At 48.5% G+C, this 20,960-nt stretch overlaps 6 non-coding genes across 6 annotated transcripts; all 6 read left to right on the top strand.

The window, feature by feature from the left end:
• The first annotated feature begins 1,262 nt into the window (after positions 1-1,262).
• Positions 1,263-1,334, top strand: TRNAP-CGG (transfer RNA proline (anticodon CGG)). Its single transcript has one exon. It is a non-coding gene; the product is annotated as a tRNA-Pro (tRNA).
• A 4,432-nt stretch (positions 1,335-5,766) lies between these two features.
• TRNAP-CGG (transfer RNA proline (anticodon CGG)) lies at positions 5,767-5,838 on the top strand. The gene has a single exon. It is a non-coding gene; the product is annotated as a tRNA-Pro (tRNA).
• Positions 5,839-9,342: 3,504 nt separating this feature from the next.
• Positions 9,343-9,414, top strand: TRNAP-CGG (transfer RNA proline (anticodon CGG)). Its single transcript has one exon. It is a non-coding gene; the product is annotated as a tRNA-Pro (tRNA).
• A 3,514-nt stretch (positions 9,415-12,928) lies between these two features.
• TRNAP-CGG (transfer RNA proline (anticodon CGG)) lies at positions 12,929-13,000 on the top strand. The gene has a single exon. It is a non-coding gene; the product is annotated as a tRNA-Pro (tRNA).
• A 3,502-nt stretch (positions 13,001-16,502) lies between these two features.
• On the top strand, positions 16,503-16,574 carry TRNAP-CGG (transfer RNA proline (anticodon CGG)). The gene has a single exon. It is a non-coding gene; the product is annotated as a tRNA-Pro (tRNA).
• A 3,504-nt stretch (positions 16,575-20,078) lies between these two features.
• Positions 20,079-20,150, top strand: TRNAP-CGG (transfer RNA proline (anticodon CGG)). Its single transcript has one exon. It is a non-coding gene; the product is annotated as a tRNA-Pro (tRNA).
• The last annotated feature ends 810 nt before the right edge of the window (positions 20,151-20,960 follow it).

Genomic DNA, 20,960 nt, shown 5'->3' with positions numbered 1-20,960 from the left:
TTTCCATAGTGTGGTGGTTCCAGTACAATGCATAGCCACATGAAGCAAACCGGCAAGTGTGTCTGTTTGTGTAGTGTAGTGGTTATCGTGCGCACCTCACATGCAAAAGGTCCCTGGTTCGAAGCCAAGCAAAAACAGCAAGTCGCTGGGCTTTTTCCCAGTATTTGCATTTCCTGACTCAGCTGACAGGCAAGTTGATATAAAAGAGACTATGTCTATCCCTCACCATCGTGAGGTACTACGCTCCTGGGGCATCTGTCACAGCTCACCAAGAGGAGTTGCGCCAGCTTACGTCAGTCAGTTGCTCACTGTTTGACCTTTGCATTGAAGCCTGAGCCTACCGCATTCAAGCCAGCTAAGGAAGGAAGGTATGAGAGCGAAAATAGCTTTACTGCCCTCACCAAGAACACACACCTTGAGCAAATAAGGTGCCAGACTTACAAGGCCCAATCGCCAACGGAGCATCACTTTTAGTGACGCCCCGGTGGCACTATGCACTGCGCGGTATTTACAAGATGGCGTTCAGCCACTTTTTGTGGCTTAACACCACCTTGTAAATACGGCACCGTAGCATTCAGCGCTTTCTCTGGAAGGGGCGTGCAATGGGTGTTGCTGTGAGTGTGCCACAGCAACACCATAGCATTTTGATGCTGCTCCAGATTTAGGAGTTGTCGTAAATCTGCGTCAGCGCCAAAATCCAACGCCATCCCAGGGGTATCGTTAGAGTGGCGCACTGAGGAGAAATGTTTTCATTTCTCCTCGTTTTTTCTCTTTCTATGTGTGCTGCATTCTGCAGCACACATAGAAGTAAGAGCAAATCACCATTGAAGATTTTTCTTTTGGCCAGGAAGGTGTCCCTTCCTGCACAAAAACAATTTCCCCCTCAACGCAGTCATCCTTGTACCATGGTGCAAGATCGGCTGCGTTGGCGCTCAGCAGCTAATTTAGAGCTGGCGCAGGGGGAAGCACAGGAGTGCGCTGTATTCTACTAAATACGGCGCTTTCCTGCATTTTGAAAATGACGGAGCGTGGGGCTTGCAAATTTGGCACAGCGTCGCGCTCAGTCATTTTCTTGTAAATCTGGGACAAAATGTCTAAAGGATAGAGGCTTTTTATGTCATGTTCGATGACGACCATGCAAATGACTCTAGTCATACTGCAGAAGAGAGCACCATGTGGCGTTTCTTGCTTTGGGATGTAGTCTCCCACTCTCTGCCACCAACCCTCGGAGCAGGGTGGGAGCCGTAGCGCTTCTGTGCCCAGGCTCGTTGGTCTAGGGGTATGATTCTCGCTTCGGGTGCGAGAGGTCTGGGGTTCAAATCCCAGACGAGCCCATTTTAGCGGAAAACAATCAAATCCTGCTCAAAATACACAACCCCTCAACATTTCTCATTCCACTCGAAGCATTGTTGCGCAAAACATATTTTTTGCCTCAGGCGAAAAATGGATTACAATGCCTTGGCTTCCTTCCTGCTTGCTCTCAGTGCGCCCTGTGTGATGATTTCACAGGCTTGCGTTCCTGGCATTTAGGCATCAGATATTTGTCTGTCTCTGCCCGCAGCTGTGACTTTTCAGGACGTCTGAGAGTATGCATGCTGGCTGACACCGCTGCAATTTTCACACTTACCCCTCGCATTCTGAGCAACTGCTGATCAAGTATAGAGGAAATCGGGCAAACATATGAGGGGAACTGTGCTCCTTCAGTCAAGCCAGCAAGCTTGTTTCTGTAGAGTAGTGGTTATCACATTTGCCTCACACGCAAAAGGTCCCCGGTTCGACACTGGGCAGCAGTAGCTTTTGTGTTTGCTCACTAAAACCTCAGTCTCTCTCAATGCACACTTAGACAGAAATGACCTTTAAAAACTTGTGACCTGTGTAAAATGTGCTTTACTATTGCAGGACGATAAAAAGTTATCTGCATCCCTCGGTGGTCGTGCATGTGCCTTGTTTCTTGTTCTGTTTTTTTTTTCTTTTCTTGGCCATGTTATATTGTGGGGCCTTTAAAGCTGTGACTTTGATAGGAACATTGCAAGTGGCAGCATCAACAAGTGCAGACTGAAGAGTCAGACCTGCACAATGTTTTGGCTGTCAGGATGGCCGAGTGCTCTAAGGTGCCAGACTCAAGAGAGCTTGATCTTCAGTGAAGCTGATCCTTCTGGTCTCTTCATGGAGGCGTGGGTTCAAATCCCACTCCTAACAGGTGTGTTTTCTTACATTAAATCTTGCTCTGCTTGCACAGCCAGCTCCTCACACCACTATCTTTGGAAGCTGCTGTGGCATGTGAGGAGAAATCCACCAACCAATCGGCTGGGCCCTCAATCAAAATTCTGGTAATTACTGGAAGGGGCATCTCAGGCACACCTTCTGTTAGAGCTGCACTTTATGACAGTAACTACCATGCTGGTTTCTACTTAAGCAGTTGATTCTATCGTTTGAAGTGAGTCTCTCCTGCCACCTTTTGGGCAAAGAAGACACTGCCCCTGCAACAACACAGGCAGACAAGCTCAAACTGGGGCCCGTATTTATACTCCGTTTGCGCCGAATTTGCGTCGTTTTTTTCGACGCAAATTCGACGCTAAACTAACGCCAACTAACGCCATATTTATACTATGGCGTTAGAGGCGTCTAGCGCCAAAGTTCCCGGAATGTGCGTCATTTTTTAGCGTGAACCCCTTCCTTGCGTTAATGATATGCAAGGGAGGCGTTCCCGTCTTAAAAAATGACTCCCAGGCCTTTACGTGGTATTTATACTCCCGGGCAAAAGAGACGCCCGGGAGTGGGCGTGGCTAAAAACGGCGCATTTGCGCCGCTTTTTAACGCCTGGGTCAGGCATGGCGTTAAGGGACAAGTGGGCTCAAAATGAGCCCAGAGTGCCCTCCCCTGCCCCCAGGGACCCCCCCTGCCACCCTTGCCCACCCCAGGAGGACACCCAAGGACGGAGGGACCCATCCCATGGACATTAAGGTAAGTTCAGGTAAGTATTTTTTTTTTAATTTTTTGTGGCATAGGGGGGCCTGATTTGTGCCCCCCTACATGCCACTATGCCCAATGACCATGCCCAGGGGACAGAAGTCCCCTGGGCATGGCCATTGGGCAAGGGGGCATGACTCCTATCTTTACAATGATAGGAGTCATGTTGATGGGGGATGGGCGCCGAAAAAAAATGGCGCAAGTCGGGTTACGACGATTTTTTCGACGTAACCTGACTTGCCCCATTTTAAGACGCCCATACGCCATTTTCCCCCTACGCCGGCGCTGTCTGGTCTACGTGGTTTTTTCCCACGCAAACCAGGCAGCGCCGGTCTGATTGCGCCGTCTAACGCCATTCCATAAATACGGCGCCCGCATGGCGCTTCAGAATGGCGTTAGACGGCGCAAAATTTTTTGACGCTAAACTGCGTTAGCGCAGTTTAGCGTCAAAAAGTATAAATATGGGCCTGGGTTTCTTGGTTAGGTGGGCGGAGCATATTGGCAATGGTGCCTCCTCGTGACTTGCAATTTACATGAAGAAGACAGAGAGGCAGCTGGGAGTAGGCAGTACCCATGAACCCCTGAACACTGTCTTGCGACTTGCACACAATTCTGAAATGAGGCGGGGGAAAGGAGGTGATTTCCCCATCAAGGGCCATTCCGGGTAATCAGCCACCCCGCGTCTCCCAGGTGAGTGTTTCAGGCCTATGAGCCACTACTATAAATCGAGCCTGATCGAGCGCTGAGTGAGCAAGTGTGCTTGAATCCAAGAGGCATGCTTCTCTGGCTCAAGAGCTAGCAGGCCCTTCAGTGCTTCTGGTCTGGAAGTCTAAGGTGCAAGGGTCCAGGACTTGCAGAGGGTTACAACTACCAGAAAGGGTCTGCTTTTCACATCAGTGCCCTAGTTCAGCTCACTGGCACAGGGCATCCTGACTACCTCTTTCCTTGCTAGAGACAAACAAAAAATCCTTGACAGAAAACATCAATTGCTATGGCACGCTTAGAGAGAGAGCCTCCGAATGGCCCTGCTTTTCTGAAAGACGCTTCAGAAGATGTTTCAAATGCCTCTGCAGCAGCAGTCTAGTTGGTATAGGGGTATGATTCTCGCTTCGGGTGTGAGAGGACCTTGGTTCAAATCCCAGACAAACCCTTACCTTTATAGGTTCAGTCTGTGTTTTAAACAGGAGTATTTCTGCTTTTCACTCTTGTAAGATGTCATGTTGCAATGCAATACATGCTTTATACCTGCGTTGAGACGGTTCAGCATCATGAAGGTATGCGAGATTTCTTTGCAACTGCTTTTCTGTGCTGGAGCAGCAGTGCTCATAGGAACATTAAATGCACAGTGCTTCTCCATGGTAATTTCGGGTCCAGTTCTGAAATCACCTCTTGGAATGAAAGTGATGCCAGTTCCTTTCTTCCAAGGCAAGAGATCGTGTTCCGGAAGGCTCAGCTTTGAGCGTCATGAACATTGGCCCTCAGTCCTTGCATCCCAGTCCAATGCAGAGCCACATAAAGCAAGCAGGTGTGTCTGTTTCCATAGTGTGGTGGTTCCAGTAGAATGCATAGCCACATGAAGCAAACCGGCAAGTGTGTCTGTTTGTGTAGTGTAGTGGTTATCATGCGCACCTCACATGCAAAAGGTCCCTGGTTCGAAGCCAAGCAAATACAGCAAGTCGCTGGGCTTTTTCCCAGTATTTGCATTTCCTGACTCAGCTGACAGGCAAGCTGAGATAAAAGAGACTGTGTCTATCCCTCACCATCGTGAGGTACTACGCTCCTGGGGCATCTGTCACAGCTCACCAAGAGGAGTTGCGCCAGCTTACGTCAGTCAGTTGCTCACTGTTTGACCTTTGCATTAAAGCCTGAGCCGACCGCATTCAAGCCAGCCAAGGAAGGAAGGTATGAGAGCGAAAATAGCTTTCCTGCCCTCACCAAGAACACACACTTTGAGCAAATAAGGTCCCATACTTACAAGGCCCAATCGCCAACGGAGCATCACTTTTAGTGACGCCCCGGTGGCACTATGCACTGCGCGGTATTTACAAGATGGCGTTCAGCCACTTTTTGTGGCTTAACACCACCTTGTAAATACGGCACCGTAGCATTCAGCGCTTTCCCTGGAAGGGGCGTGCAATGGGTGTTGCTGTGAGTGTGCCACAGCAACACCATAGCATTTTGATGCTGCTCCAGATTTAGGAGTTGTCGTAAATCTGCGTCAGCGCCAAAATCCAACGCCATCCCAGGGGTATCGTTAGTATGGCGCACTGAGGAGAAATGTTTTCATTTCTCCTCGTTTTTTCTCTTTCTATGTGTGCTGCATTCTGCAGCACACATAGAAGTAAGAGCAAATCACCATTGAAGATTTTTCTTTTGGCCAGGAAGGTGTCCCTTCCTGCACAAAAACAATTTCCCCCTCAACGCAGTCATCCTTGTACCATGGTGCAAGAACGGCTGCGTTGGCGCTCAGCAGCTAATTTAGAGCTGGCGCAGGGGGAAGCACAGGGGTGCGCTGTATTCTACTAAATACGGCGCTTCCCTGCATTTTGAAAATGACGGAGCGTGGGGCTTGCAAATTTGGCACAGCGTCGCGCTCAGTCATTTTCTTGTAAATCTGGGACAAAATGTCTAAAGGATAGAGGCTTTTTATGTCATGTTCGATGACGACCATGCAAATGACTCTAGTCATAGTGCAGAAGAGAGCACCATGTGGCGTTTCTTGCTTTGGGATGTAGTCTCCCACTCTCTGACACCAACCCTCGGAGCAGGGTGGGAGCCGTAGCACTTCTGTGCCCAGGCTCGTTGGTCTAGGGGTATGATTCTCGCTTCGGGTGCGAGAGGTCCCGGGTTCAAATCCCGGACGAGCCCATTTTAGCGGAAAACAATCAAATCCTGCTCAAAATACACAACCCCTCAACATTTCTCATTCCACTCGAAGCATTGTTGCGCAAAACATATTTTTTGTATCAGGCGAAAAATGGATTACAATGCCTTGGCTTCCTTCCTGCTTGCTCTGAGTGCGCCCTGTGTGATGATTTCACAGGCTTGCGTTCCTGGCATTTAGGCATCAGATATTTGTCTGTCTCTGCCCGCAGCTGTGACTTTTCAGGACGTCTGAGAGTATGCATGCTGGCTGACACCGCTGCAATTTTCACACTTACCCCTCGCATTCTGAGCAACTGCTGATCAAGTATAGAGGAAATCGGGCAAACATATGAGGGGAACTGTGCTCCTTCAGTCAAGCCAGCAAGCTTGTTTCTGTAGAGTAGTGGTTATCACATTTCCCTCACACGCAAAAGGTCCCCGGTTCGACACTGGGCAGCAGTAGCTTTTGTGTTTGCTCACTAAAACCTCAGTCTCTCTCAATGCACACTTAGACAGAAATGACCTTTAAAAACTTGTGACCTGTGTAAAATGTGCTTTACTATTGCAGGACGATAAAAAGTTATCTGCATCCCTCGGTGGTCGTGCATGTGCCTTGTTTCTTGTTCTGTTTTTTTTTTCTTTTCTTGGCCATGTTATATTGTGGGGCCTTTAAAGCTGTGACTTTGATAGGAACATTGCAAGCGGCAGCATCAACAAGTGCAGACTGAAGAGTCAGACCTGCACAATGTTTTGGCTGTCAGGATGGCCGAGTGCTCTAAGGTGCCAGACTCAAGAGAGCTTGATCTTCAGTGAAGCTGAGCCTTCTGGTCTCTTCATGGAGGCGTGGGTTCAAATCCCACTCCTAACAGGTGTGTTTTCTTACATTAAATCTTGCTCTGCTTGCACAGCCAGCTCCTCACACCACTATCTTTGGAAGCTGCTGTGGCATGTGAGGAGAAATCCACCAACCAATCGGCTGGGCCCTCAATCAAAATTCTGGTAATTACTGGAAGGGGCATCTCAGGCACACCTTCTGTTAGAGCTGCACTTTATGACAGTAACTACCATGCTGGTTTCTACTTAAGCAGTTGATTCTATCGTTTGAAGTGAGTCTCTCCTGCCACCTTTTGGGCAAAGAAGACACTGCCCCTGCAACAACACAGGCAGACAAGCTCAAACTGGGTTTCTTGGTTAGGTGGGCGGAGCATATTGGCAATGGTGCCTCCTCGTGACTTGCAATTTACATGAAGAAGACAGAGAGGCAGCTGGGAGTAGGCAGTACCCATGAACCCCTGAACACTGTTTTCCGACTTGCACACAATTCTGAAATGAGGCGGGGGAAAGGAGGTGATTTCCCCATCAAGGGCCATTCCGGGAAATCAGCCACCCCGCGTCTCCCAGGTGAGTGTTTCAGGCCTATGAGCCACTACTATAAATCGAGCCTGATCGAGCGCTGAGTGAGCAAGTGTGCTTGAATCCAAGAGGCATGCTTCTCTGGCTCAAGAGCTAGCAGGCCCTTCAGTGCTTCTGGTCTGGAAGTCTAAGGTGCAAGGGTCCAGGACTTGCAGACGGTTACAACTACCAGAAAGGGTCTGCTTTTCACATCAGTGCCCTAGTTCAGCTCACTGGCACAGGGCATCCTGACTACCTCTTTCCTTGCTAGAGACAAACAAAAAATCCTTGACAGAAAACATCAATTGCTATGGCACGCTTAGAGAGAGAGCCTCCGAATGGCCCTGCTTTTCTGAAAGACGCTTCAGAAGATGTTTCAAATGCCTCTGCAGCAGCAGTCTAGTTGGTATAGGGGTATGATTCTCGCTTCGGGTGTGAGAGGACCTTGGTTCAAATCCCAGACAAACCCTTACCTTTATAGGTTCAGTCTGTGTTTTAAACAGGAGTATTTCTGTTTTTCACTCTTGTAAGATGTCATGTTGCAATGCAATACATGCTTTATACCTGCGTTGAGACGGTTCAGCATCATGAAGGTATGCGAGATTTCTTTGCAACTGCTTTTCTGTGCTGGAGCAGCAGTGCTCATAGGAACATTAAATGCACAGTGCTTCTCCATGGTAATTTCGGGTCCAGTTCTGAAATCACCTCTTGGAATGAAAGTGATGCCAGTTCCTTTCTTCCAAGGCAAGAGATCGTGTTCCGGAAGGCTCAGCTTTGAGCGTCATGAACATTGGCCCTCAGTCCTTGCATCCCAGTCCAATGCAGAGCCACATAAAGCAAGCAGGTGTGTCTGTTTCCATAGTGTGGTGGTTCCAGTACAATGCATAGCCCCATGAAGCAAACCGGGAAGTGTGTCTGTTTGTGTAGTGTAGTGGTTATCATGCGCACCTCACATGCAAAAGGTCCCTGGTTCGAAGCCAAGCAAAAACAGCAAGTCGCTGGGCTTTTTCCCAGTATTTGCATTTCCTGACTCAGCTGACAGGCAAGCTGAGATAAAAGAGACTGTGTCTATCCCTCACCATCGTGAGGTACTATGCTCCTGGGGCATCTGTCACAGCTCACCAAGAGGAGTTGCGCCAGCTTACGTCAGTCAGTTGCTCACTGTTTGACCTTTGCATTGAAGCCTGAGCCTACCGCATTCAAGCCAGCCAAGGAAGGAAGGTATGAGAGCGAAAATAGCTTTCCTGCCCTCACCAAGAACACACACTTTGAGCAAATAAGGTCCCAGACTTACAAGGACCAATCGCCAACGGAGCATCACTTTTAGTGACGCCCCGGTGGCACTATGCACTGCGCGGTATTTACAAGATGGCGTTCAGCCACTTTTTGTGGCTTAACACCACCTTGTAAATACGGCACCGTAGCATTCAGCGCTTTCCCTGGAAGGGGCGTGCAATGGGTGTTGCTGTGAGTGTGCCACAGCAACACCATAGCATTTTGATGCTGCTCCAGATTTAGGAGTTGTCGTAAATCTGCGTCAGCGCCAAAATCCAACGCCATCCCAGGGGTATCGTTAGAGTGGCGCACTGAGGAGAAATGTTTTCATTTCTCCTCGTTTTTTCTCTTTCTATGTGTGCTGCATTCTGCAGCACACATAGAAGTAAGAGCAAATCACCATTGAAGATTTTTCTTTTGGCCAGGAAGGTGTCCCTTCCTGCACAAAAACAATTTCCCCCTCAACGCAGTCATCCTTGTACCATGGTGCAAGAACGGCTGCGTTGGCGCTCAGCAGCTAATTTAGAGCTGGCGCAGGGGGAAGCACAGGGGTGCGCTGTATTCTACTAAATACGGCGCTTCCCTGCATTTTGAAAATGACGGAGCGTGGGGCTTGCAAATTTGGCACAGCGTCGCGCTCAGTCATTTTCTTGTAAATCTGGGACAAAATGTCTAAAGGATAGAGGCTTTTTATGTCATGTTCGATGACGACCATGCAAATGACTCTAGTCATACTGCAGAAGAGAGCACCATGTGGCGTTTCTTGCTTTGGGATGTAGTCTCCCACTCTCTGACACCAACCCTCGGAGCAGGGTGGAAGCCGTAGCGCTTCTGTGCCCAGGCTCGTTGGTCTAGGGGTATGATTCTCGCTTCGGGTGTGAGAGGTCCCGGGTTCAAATCCCAGACGAGCCCATTTTAGCGGAAAACAATCAAATCCTGCTCAAAATACACAACCCCTCAACATTTCTCATTCCACTCGAAGCATTGTTGCGCAAAACATATTTTTTGTCTCAGGCGAAAAATGGATTACAATGCCTTGGCTTCCTTCCTGCTTGCTCTGAGTGCGCCCTGTGTGATGATTTCACAGGCTTGCATTCCTGGCATTTAGGCATAAGATATTTGTCTGTCTCTGCCCGCAGCTGTGACTTTTCAGGACGTCTGAGTGTATGCATGCTGGCTGACACCGCTGCAATTTTCACACTTACCCCTCGCATTCTGAGCAACTGCTGATCAAGTATAGAGGAAATCGGGCAAACATATGAGGGGAACTGTGCTCCTTCAGTCAAGCCAGCAAGCTTTTTTTCTGTAGTGTAGTGGTTATCACATTTGCCTCACACGCAAAAGGTCCCCGGTTCGACACTGGGCAGCAGTAGCTTTTGTGTTTGCTCACTAAAACCTCAGTCTCTCTCAATGCACACTTAGACAGAAATGACCTTTAAAAACTTGTGACCTGTGTAAAATGTGCTTTACTATTGCAGGACGATAAAAAGTTATCTGCATCCCTCGGTGGTCGTGCATGTGCCTTGTTTCTTGTTCTGTTTTTTTTTTTTTTCTTGGCCATGTTATATTGTGGGGCCTTTAAAGCTGTGACTTTGATAGGAACATTGCAAGCGGCAGCATCAACAAGTGCAGACTGAAGAGTCAGACCTGCACAATGTTTTGGCTGTCAGGGTGGCCGAGTGGTCTAAGGTGCCAGACTCAAGAGAGCTTGATCTTCAGTGGAGCTGAGCCTTCTGGTCTCTTCATGGAGGCGTGGGTTCAAATCCCACTCCTAACAGGTGTGTTTTCTTACCTTAAATCTTGCTCTGCTTGCACAGCCAGCTCCTCACACCACTATCTTTGGAAGCTGCTGTGGCATGTGAGGAGAAATCCACCAACCCATCGGCTGGGCCCTCAATCAAAATTCTGTGTATTACTGGAAGGGGCATCTCAGGCACACCTTCTGTTAGAGCTGCACTTTATGACAGTAACTACCATGCTGGTTTCTACTTAAGCAGTTGATTCTATCGTTTGAAGTGAGTCTCTCCTGCCACCTTTTGGGCAAAGAAGACACTGCCCCTGCAACAACACAGGCAGACAAGCTCAAACTGGGTTTCTTGGTTAGGTGGGCGGAGCATATTGGCAATGGTGCCTCCTCGTGACTTGCAATTTACATGAAGAAGACAGAGAGGCAGCTGGGAGTAGGCAGTACCCATGAACCCCTGAACACTGTCTTGCGACTTGCACACAATTCTGAAATGAGGCGGGGGAAAGGAGGTGATTTCCCCATCAAGGGCCATTCCGGGAAATCAGCCACCCCGCGTCTCCCAGGTGAGTGTTTCAGGCCTATGAGCCACTACTATCAATCTCACCTGATCGAGCCTGATCGAGCGCTGAGTGAGCAAGTGTGCTTGAATCCAAGAGGCATGCTTCTCTGGTTCAAGAGCTAGCAGGCCCTTCAGTGCTTCTGGTCTGGAAGTCTAAGGTGCAAGGGTCCAGGACTTGCAGAGGGTTACAACTACCAGAAAGGGTCTGCTTTTCACATCAGTGCCCTAGTTCAGCTCACTGGCACAGGGCATCTTGACTACCTCTTTCCTTGCTAGAGACAAACAAAAAATTCTTGACAGAAAACATCAATTGCTATGGCACGCTTAGAGAGAGAGCCTCCGAATGGCCCTGCTTTTCTGAAAGACGCTTCAGAAGATGTTTCAAATGCCTCTGGACCAGCAGTCTAGTTGGTATAGGGGTATGATTCTCGCTTCGGGTGTGAGAGGACCTTGGTTCAAATCCCAGACAAACCCTTACCTTTATAGGTTCAGTCTGTGTTTTAAGCAGGAGTATTTCTGCTTTTCACTCTTGTAAGATGTCATGTTGCAATGCAATACATGCTTTATACCTGCGTTGAGACGGTTCAGCATCATGAAGGTATGCGAGATTTCTTTGCAACTGCTTTTCTGTGCTGGAGTAGCAGTGCTCATAGGAACATTAAATGCACAGTGCTTCTCCATGGTAATTTCGGGTCCAGTTCTGAAATCACCTCTTGGAATGAAAGTGATGCCAGTTCCTTTCTTCCAAGGCAAGAGATCGTGTTCCGGAAGGCTCAGCTTTGAGCGTCATGAACATTGGCCCTCAGTCCTTGCATCCCAGTCCAATGCAGAGCCACATAAAGCAAGCAGGTGTGTCTGTTTCCATAGTGTGGTGGTTCCAGTACAATGCATAGCCACATGAAGCAAACCAGCAAGTGTGTCTGTTTGTGTAGTGTAGTGGTTATCATGCGCACCTCACATGCAAAAGGTCCCTGGTTCGAAGCCAAGCAAAAACAGCAAGTCGCTGGGCTTTTTCCCAGTATTTGCATTTCCTGACTCAGCTGACAGGCAAGCTGAGATAAAAGAGACTGTGTCTATCCCTCACCATCGTGAGGTACTACGCTCCTGGGGCATCTGTCACAGCTCACCAAGAGGAGTTGCGCCAGCTTACGTCAGTCAGTTGCTCACTGTTTGACCTTTGCATTGAAGCCTGAGCCTACCGCATTCAAGTCAGCCAAGGAAGGAAGGTATGAGAGCGAAAATAGCTTTCCTGCCCTCACCAAGAACACACACCTTGAGCAAATAAGGTGCCAGACTTACAAGGCCCAATCGCCAACGGAGCATCACTTTTAGTGATGCCCCGGTGGCACTATGCACTGCGCGGTATTTACAAGATGGCGTTCAGCCACTTTTTGTGGCTTAACACCACCTTGTAAATACGGCACCGTAGGATTCAGCGCTTTCCCCGGAAGGGGCGTGCAATGGGTGTTGCTGTGAGTGTGCCACAGCAACACCATAGCATTTTGATGCTGCTCCAGATTTAGGAGTTGTCGTAAATCTGCGTCAGCGCCAAAATCCAACGCCATCCCAGGGGTATCGTTAGAGTGGCACACTGAGGAGAAATGTTTTAATTTCTCCTCGTTTTTTCTCTTTCTATGTGTGCTGCATTCTGCAGCACACATAGAAGTAAGAGCAAATCACCATTGAAGATTTTTCTTTTGTCCAGGAAGGTGTCCCTTCCTGCACAAAAACAATTTCCCCCTCAACGCAGTCATCCTTGTACCATGGTGCAAGAACGGCTGCGTTGGCGCTCAGCAGCTAATTTAGAGCTGGCGCAGGGGGAAGCACAGGGGTGCGCTGTATTCTACTAAATACGGCGCTTCCCTGCATTTTGAAAATGACGGATCGTGGGGCTTGCAAATTTGGCACAGCGTCGCGCTCAGTCATTTTCTTGTAAATGTGGGACAAAATGTCTAAAGGATAGAGGCTTTTTATGTCATGTTCGATGACGACCATGCAAATGACTCTAGTCATACTGCAGAAGAGAGCACCATGTGGCGTTTCTTGCTTTGGGATGTAGTCTCCCACTCTCTGCCACCAACCCTCGGAGCAGGGTGGGAGCCGTAGCGCTTCTGTGCCCAGGCTCGTTGGTCTAGGGGTATGATTCTCGCTTCGGGTGCGAGAGGTCCCGGGTTCAAATCCCGGACGAGCCCATTTTAGCGGAAAACAATCAAATCCTGCTCAAAATACACAACCCCTCAACATTTCTCATTCCACTCGAAGCATTGTTGCGCAAAACATATTTTTTGCCTCAGGCGAAAAATGGATTACAATGCCTTGGCTTCCTTCCTGCTTGCTCTCAGTGCGCCCTGTGTGATGATTTCACAGGCTTGCGTTCCTGGCATTTAGGCATCAGATATTTGTCTGTCTCTGCCCGCAGCTGTGACTTTTCAGGACGTCTGAGTGTATGCATGCTGGCTGACACCGCTGCAATTTTCACACTTACCCCTCGCATTCTGAGCAACTGCTGATCAAGTATAGAGGAAATCGGGCAAACATATGAGTGGAACTGTGCTCCTTCAGTCAAGCCAGCAAGCTTGTTTCTGTAGAGTAGTGGTTATCACATTTGCTTCACACGCAAAAGGTCCCCGGTTCGACACTGGGCAGCAGTAGCTTTTGTGTTTGCTCACTAAAACCTCAGTCTCTCTCAATGCACACTTAGACAGAAATGACCTTTAAAAACTTGTGACCTGTGTAAAATGTGCTTTACTATTGCAGGACGATAAAAAGTTATCTGCATCCCTCGGTGGTCGTGCATGTGCCTTGTTTCTTGTTCTGTTTTTTTTTTTTTTCTTGGCCATGTTATAATTTGGGGCCTTTAAAGCTGTGACTTTGATAGGAACATTGCAAGCGGCAGCATCAACAAGTGCAGACTGAAGAGTCAGACCTGCACAATGTTTTGGCTGTCAGGATGGCCGAGTGGTCTAAGGTGCCAGACTCAAGAGAGCTTGATCTTCAGTGAAGCTGAGCCTTCTGGTCTCCTCATGGAGGCGTGGGTTCAAATCCCACTCCTAACAGGTGTGTTTTCTTACCTTAAAGCTTGCTCTGCTTGCACAGCCAGCTCCTCACACCACTATCTTTGGAAGCTGCTGTGGCATGTGAGGAGAAATCCACCAACCCATCGGCTGGGCCCTCAATCAAAATTCTGTGTATTACTAAAAGGGGCATCTCAGGCACACCTTCTGTTAGAGCTGCACTTTATGACAGTAACTACCATGCTGGTTTCTACTTAAGCAGTTGATTCTATCGTTTGAAGTGAGTCTCTCCTGCCACCTTTTGGGCAAAGAAGACACTGCCCCTGCAACAACACAGGCAGACATGCTCAAACTGGGTTTCTTGGTTAGGTGGGCGGAGCATATTGGCAATGGTGCCTCCTCGTGACTTGCAATTTACATGAAGAAGACAGAGAGGCAGCTGGGAGTAGGCAGTACCCATCAACCCCTGAACACTGTCTTGCGACTTGCACACAATTCTGAAATGAGGCGGGGGAAAGGAGGTGATTTCCCCATCAAGGGCCATTCCGGGAAATCAGCCACCCCGCGTCTCCCAGGTGAGTGTTTCAGGCCTATGAGCCACTACTATAAATCTCGCCTGATAGAGCCTGATCGAGCAAGTGTGTTTGAATCCAAGAGGCATGCTTCTCTGGCTCAAGAGCTAGCAGGCCCTTCAGTGCTTCTGGTCTGTAAGTCTAAGGTGCAAGGGTCCAGGACTTGCAGAGGGTTACAACTACCAGAAAGGGTCTGCTTTTCACATCAGTGCCCTAGTTCAGCTCACTGGCACAGGGCATCTTGACTACCTCTTTCCTTGCTAGAGACAAACAAAAAATCCTTGACAGAAAACATCAATTGTTATGGCACGCTTAGAGAGAGAGCCTCCAAATGGCCCTGCTTTCCTGAAAGACGCTTCAGAAGATGTTTCAAATGCCTCTGCAGCAGCAGTCTAGTTGGTGTAGGGGTATGATTCTCGCTTCGGGTGTGAGAGGACCTTGGTTCAAATCCCAGACAAACCCTTACCTTTATAGGTTCAGTCTGTGTTTTAAACAGGAGTATTTCTGCTTTTCACTCTTGTAAGATGTCATGTTGCAATGCAATACATGCTTTATACCTGCGTTGAGACGGTTCAGCATCATGAAGGTATGCGAGATTTCTTTGCAACTGCTTTTCTGTGCTGGAGCAGCAGTGCTCATAGGAACATTAAATGCACAGTGCTTCTCCATGGTAATTTCGGGTCCAGTTCTGAAATCACCTCTTGGAATGAAAGTGATGCCAGTTCCTTTCTTCCAAGGCAAGAGATCGTGTTCCGGAAGGCTCAGCTTTGAGCGTCATGAACATTGGCCCTCAGTCCTTGCATCCCAGTCCAATGCAGAGCCACATAAAGCAAGCAGGTGTGTCTGTTTCCATAGTGTGGTGGTTCCAGTACAATGCATAGCCACATGAAGCAAACCAGCAAGTGTGTCTGTTTGTGTAGTGTAGTGGTTATCATGCGCACCTCACATGCAAAAGGTCCCTGGTTCGAAGCCAAGCAAATACAGCAAGTCGCTGGGCTTTTTCCCAGTATTTGCATTTCCTGACTCAGCTGACAGGCAAGCTGAGATAAAAGAGACTGTGTCTATCCCTCACCATCGTGAGGTACTATGCTCCTGGGGCATCTGTCACAACTCACCAAGAGGAGTTGCGCCAGCTTACGTCAGTCAGTTGCTCACTGTTTGACCTTTGCATTGAAGCCTGAGCCTACCGCATTCAAGCCAGCCAAGGAAGGAAGGTATGAGAGCCAAAATAGCTTTCCTGCCCTCACCAAGAACACACACCTTGAGCAAATAAGGTGCCAGACTTACAAGGCCCAATCGCCAACGGAGCATCACTTTTAGTGACGCCCCGGTGGCACTATGCACTGCGCGGTATTTACAAGATGGCGTTCAGCCACTTTTTGTGGCTTAACACCACCTTGTAAATACGGCACCTTAGCATTCAGCGCTTTCCCTGGAAGGGGCGTGCAATGGGTGTTGCTGTGAGTGTGCCACAGCAACACCATAGCATTTTGATGCTGCTCCAGATTTAGGAGTTGTCGTAAATCTGCGTCAGCGCCAAAATCCAACGCCATCCCAGGGGTATCGTTAGAGTGGCGCACTGAGGAGAAATGTTTTCATTTCTCCTCGTTTTTTCTCTTTCTATGTGTGCTGCATTCTGCAGCACACATAGAAGTAAGAGCAAATCACCATTGAAGATTTTTCTTTGGGCCAGGAAGGTATCCCTTCCTGCACAAAAACAATTTCCCCCTCAACGCAGTCATCCTTGTACCATGGTGCAAGAACGGCTGCGTTGGCGCTCAGCAGCTAATTTAGAGCTGGCGCAGGGGGAAGCACAGGGGTGCGCTGTATTCTACTAAATACGGCGCTTCCCTGCATTTTGAAAATGACGGAGCGTGGGGCTTGCAAATTTGGCACAGCGTCGCGCTCAGTCATTTTCTTGTAAATCTGGGACAAAATGTCTAAAGGATAGAGGCTTTTTATGTCATGTTCGATGACAACCATGCAAATGACTCTAGTCATACTGCAGAAGAGAGCACCATGTGGCGTTTCTTGCTTTGGGATGTAGTCTCCCACTCTCTGCCACCAACCCTCGGAGCAGAGTGGGAGCCGTAGCGCTTCTGTGCCCAGGCTCGTTGGTCTAGGGGTATGATTCTCGCTTCGGGTGCGAGAGGTCCCGGGTTCAAATCCCGGACGAGCCCATTTTAGCGGAAAACAATCAAATCCTGCTCAAAATACACAACCCCTCAACATTTCTCATTCCACTCGAAGCATTGTTGCGCAAAACATATTTTTTGCCTCAGGCGAAAAATGGATTACAATGCCTTGGCTTCCTTCCTGCTTGCTCTCAGTGCGCCCTGTGTGATGATTTCACAGGCTTGCGTTCCTGGTATTTAGGCATCAGATATTTGTCTGTCTCTGCCCGCAGCTGTGACTTTTCAAGACGTCTGAGTGTATGCATGCTGGCTGACACCGCTGCAATTTTCACACTTACCCCTCGCATTCTGAGCAACTGCTGATCAAGTATAGAGGAAATCGGGCAAACATATGAGGGGAACTGTGCTCCTTCAGTCAAGCCAGCAAGCTTGTTTCTGTAGTGTAGTGGTTATCACATTTGCCTCACGCGCAAAAGGTCTCCGGTTCGACACTGGGCAGCAGTAGCTTTTGTGTTTGCTCACTAAAACCTCAGTCTCTCTCAATGCACACTTAGACAGAAATGACCTTTAAAAACTTGTGACCTGTGTAAAATGTGCTTTACTATTGCAGGACGATAAAAAGTTATCTGCATCCCTCGGTGGTCGTGCATGTGCCTTGTTTCTTGTTCTGTTTTTTTTTTCTTTTCTTGGCCATGTTATATTGTGGGGCCTTTAAAGGTGTGACTTTGATAGGAACATAGCAAGCGGCAGCATCAACAAGTGCAGACTGAAGAGTCAGACCTGCACAATGTTTTGGCTGTCAGGATGGCCGAGTGGTCTAAGGTGCCAGACTCAAGAGAGCTTGATCTTCAGTGAAACTGAGCCTTCTGGTCTCTTCATGGAGGCGTGGGTTCAAATCCCACTCCTAACACGTGTGTTTTCTTACCTTAAATCTTGCTCTGCTTGCACAGCCAGCTCCTCACACCACTATCTTTGGAAGCTGCTGTGGCATGTGAGGAGAAATCCACCAACCCATCGGCTGGGCCCTCAATCAAAATTCTGTGTATTACTGGAAGGGGCATCTCAGGCACACCTTCTGTTAGAGCTGCACTTTATGACAGTAACTACCATGCTGGTTTCTACTTAAGCAGTTGATTCTATCGTTTGAAGTGAGTCTCTCCTGCCACCTTTTGGGCAAAGAAGACACTGCCCCTGCAACAACACAGGCAGACAAGCTCAAACTGGGTTTCTTGGTTAGGTGGGCGGAGCATATTGGCAATTGTGCCTCCTCGTGACTTGCAATTTACATGAAGAAGACAGAGAGGCAGCTGGGAGTAGGCAGTACCCATGAACCCCTGAACACTATCTTGCGACTTGCACACAATTCTGAAATGAGGCGGGGGAAAGGAGGTGATTTCCCCATCAAGGGCCATTCCGGGAAATCAGCCACCCCGCGTCTCCCAGGTGAGTGTTTCAGGCCTATGAGCCACTACTATAAATCGAGCCTGATCGAGCGCTGAGTGAGCAAGTGTGCTTGAATCCAAGAGGCATGCTTCTCTGGCTCAAGAGCTAGCAGGCCCTTCAGTGCTTCTGGTCTGGAAGTCTAAGGTGCAAGGGTCCAGGACTTGCAGAGGGTTACAACTACCAGAAAGGGTCTGCTTTTCACATCAGTGCCCTAGTTCAGCTCACTGGCACAGGGCATCCTGACTACCTCTTTCCTTGCTAGAGACAAACAAAAAATCCTTGACAGAAAACATCAATTGCTATGGCACGCTTAGAGAGAGAGCCTCCGAATGGCCCTGCTTTTCTGAAAGACGCTTCAGAAGATGTTTCAAATGCCTCTGCAGCAGCAGTCTAGTTGGTATAGGGGTATGATTCTCGCTTCGGGTGTGAGAGGACCTTGGTTCAAATCCCAGACAAACCCTTACCTTTATAGGTTCAGTCTGTGTTTTAAACAGGAGTATTTCTGCTTTTCACTCTTGTAAGATGTCATGTTGCAATGCAATACATGCTTTATACCTGCGTTGAGACGGTTCAGCATCATGAAGGTATGCGAGATTTCTTTGCAACTGCTTTTCTGTGCTGGAGCAGCAGTGCTCATAGGAACATTAAATGCACAGTGCTTCTCCATGGTAATTTCGGGTCCAGTTCTGAAATCACCTCTTGGAATGAAAGTGATGCCAGTTCCTTTCTTCCAAGGCAAGAGATCGTGTTCCGGAAGGCTCAGCTTTGAGCGTCATGAACATTGGCCCTCAGTCCTTGCATCCCAGTCCAATGCAGAGCCACATAAAGCAAGCAGGTGTGTCTGTTTCCATAGTGTGGTGGTTCCAGTACAATGCATAGCCCCATGAAGCAAACCGGGAAGTGTGTCTGTTTGTGTAGTGTAGTGGTTATCATGCGCACCTCACATGCAAAAGGTCCCTGGTTCGAAGCCAAACAAAAACAGCAAGTCGCTGGGCTTTTTCCCAGTATTTGCATTTCCTGACTCAGCTGACAGGCAAGCTGAGATAAAAGAGACTGTGTCTATCCCTCACCATCGTGAGGTACTACGCTCCTGGGGCATCTGTCACAGCTCACCAAGAGGAGTTGCGCCAGCTTACGTCAGTCAGTTGCTCACTGTTTGACCTTTGCATTGAAGCCTGAGCCTACCGCATTCAAGCCAGCCAAGGAAGGAAGGTATGAGAGCGAAAATAGCTTTCCTGCCCTCACCAAGAACACACACTTTGAGCAAATAAGGTCCCAGACTTACAAGGCCCAATCGCCAACGGAGCATCACTTTTAGTGACGCCCCGGTGGCACTATGCACTGCGCGGTATTTACAAGATGGCGTTCAGCCACTTTTTGTGGCTTAACACCACCTTGTAAATACGGCACCGTAGCATTCAGCGCTTTCCCTGGAAGGGGCGTGCAATGGGTGTTGCTGTGAGTGTGCCACAGCAACACCATAGCATTTTGATGCTGCTCCAGATTTAGGAGTTGTCGTAAATCTGCGTCAGCGCCAAAATCCAACGCCATCCCAGGGGTATCGTTAGAGTGGCGCACTGAGGAGAAATGTTTTCATTTCTCCTCGTTTTTTCTCTTTCTATGTGTGCTGCATTCTGCAGCACACATAGAAGTAAGAGCAAATCACCATTGAAGATTTTTCTTTTGGCCAGGAAGGTGTCCCTTCCTGCACAAAAACAATTTCCCCCTCAACGCAGTCATCCTTGTACCATGGTGCAAGAACGGCTGCGTTGGCGCTCAGCAGCTAATTTAGAGCTGGCGCAGGGGGAAGCACAGGGGTGCGCTGTATTCTACTAAATACGGCGCTTCCCTGCATTTTGAAAATGACGGAGCGTGGGGCTTGCAAATTTGGCACAGCGTCGCGCTCAGTCATTTTCTTGTAAATCTGGGACAAAATGTCTAAAGGATAGAGGCTTTTTATGTCATGTTCGATGACGACCATGCAAATGACTCTAGTCATACTGCAGAAGAGAGCACCATGTGGCGTTTCTTGCTTTGGGATGTAGTCTCCCACTCTCTGACACCAACCCTCGGAGCAGGGTGGGAGCCGTAGCGCTTCTGTGCCCAGGCTCGTTGGTCTAGGGGTATGATTCTCGCTTCGGGTGTGAGAGGTCCCGGGTTCAAATCCCAGACGAGCCCATTTTAGCGGAAAACTATCAAATCCTGCTCAAAATACACAACCCCTCAACATTTCTCATTCCACTCGAAGCATTGTTGCGCAAAACATATTTTTTGTCTCAGGCGAAAAATGGATTACAATGCCTTGGCTTCCTTCCTGCTTGCTCTGAGTGCGCCCTGTGTGATGATTTCACAGGCTTGCATTCCTGGCATTTAGGCATCAGATATTTGTCTGTCTCTGCCCGCAGCTGTGACTTTTCAGGACGTCTGAGTGTATGCATGCTGGCTGACACCGCTGCAATTTTCACACTTACCCCTCGCATTCTGAGCAACTGCTGATCAAGTATAGAGGAAATCGGGCAAACATATGAGGGGAACTGTGCTCCTTCAGTCAAGCCAGCAAGCTTGTTTCTGTAGTGTAGTGGTTATCACATTTGCCTCACACGCAAAAGGTCCCCGGTTCGACACTGGGCAGCAGTAGCTTTTGTGTTTGCTCACTAAAACCTCAGTCTCTCTCAATGCACACTTAGACAGAAATGACCTTTAAAAACTTGTGACCTGTGTAAAATGTGCTTTACTATTGCAGGACGATAAAAAGTTATCTGCATCCCTCGGTGGTCGTGCATGTGCCTTGTTTCTTGTTCTGTTTTTTTTTTTTTTCTTGGCCATGTTATATTGTGGGGCCTTTAAAGCTGTGACTTTGATAGGAACATTGCAAGCGGCAGCATCAACAAGTGCAGACTGAAGAGTCAGACCTGCACAATGTTTTGGCTGTCAGGGTGGCCGAGTGGTCTAAGGTGCCAGACTCAAGAGAGCTTGATCTTCAGTGGA

The sequence above is a fragment of the Pleurodeles waltl genome, unplaced genomic scaffold (assembly GCF_031143425.1).
Source record: "Pleurodeles waltl isolate 20211129_DDA unplaced genomic scaffold, aPleWal1.hap1.20221129 scaffold_72, whole genome shotgun sequence".
Lineage (NCBI taxonomy): Eukaryota > Metazoa > Chordata > Amphibia > Caudata > Salamandridae > Pleurodeles > Pleurodeles waltl.
Note: the sequence above shows the minus strand (reverse complement) of the source record. Positions and strands in the feature narration are given on the sequence as shown.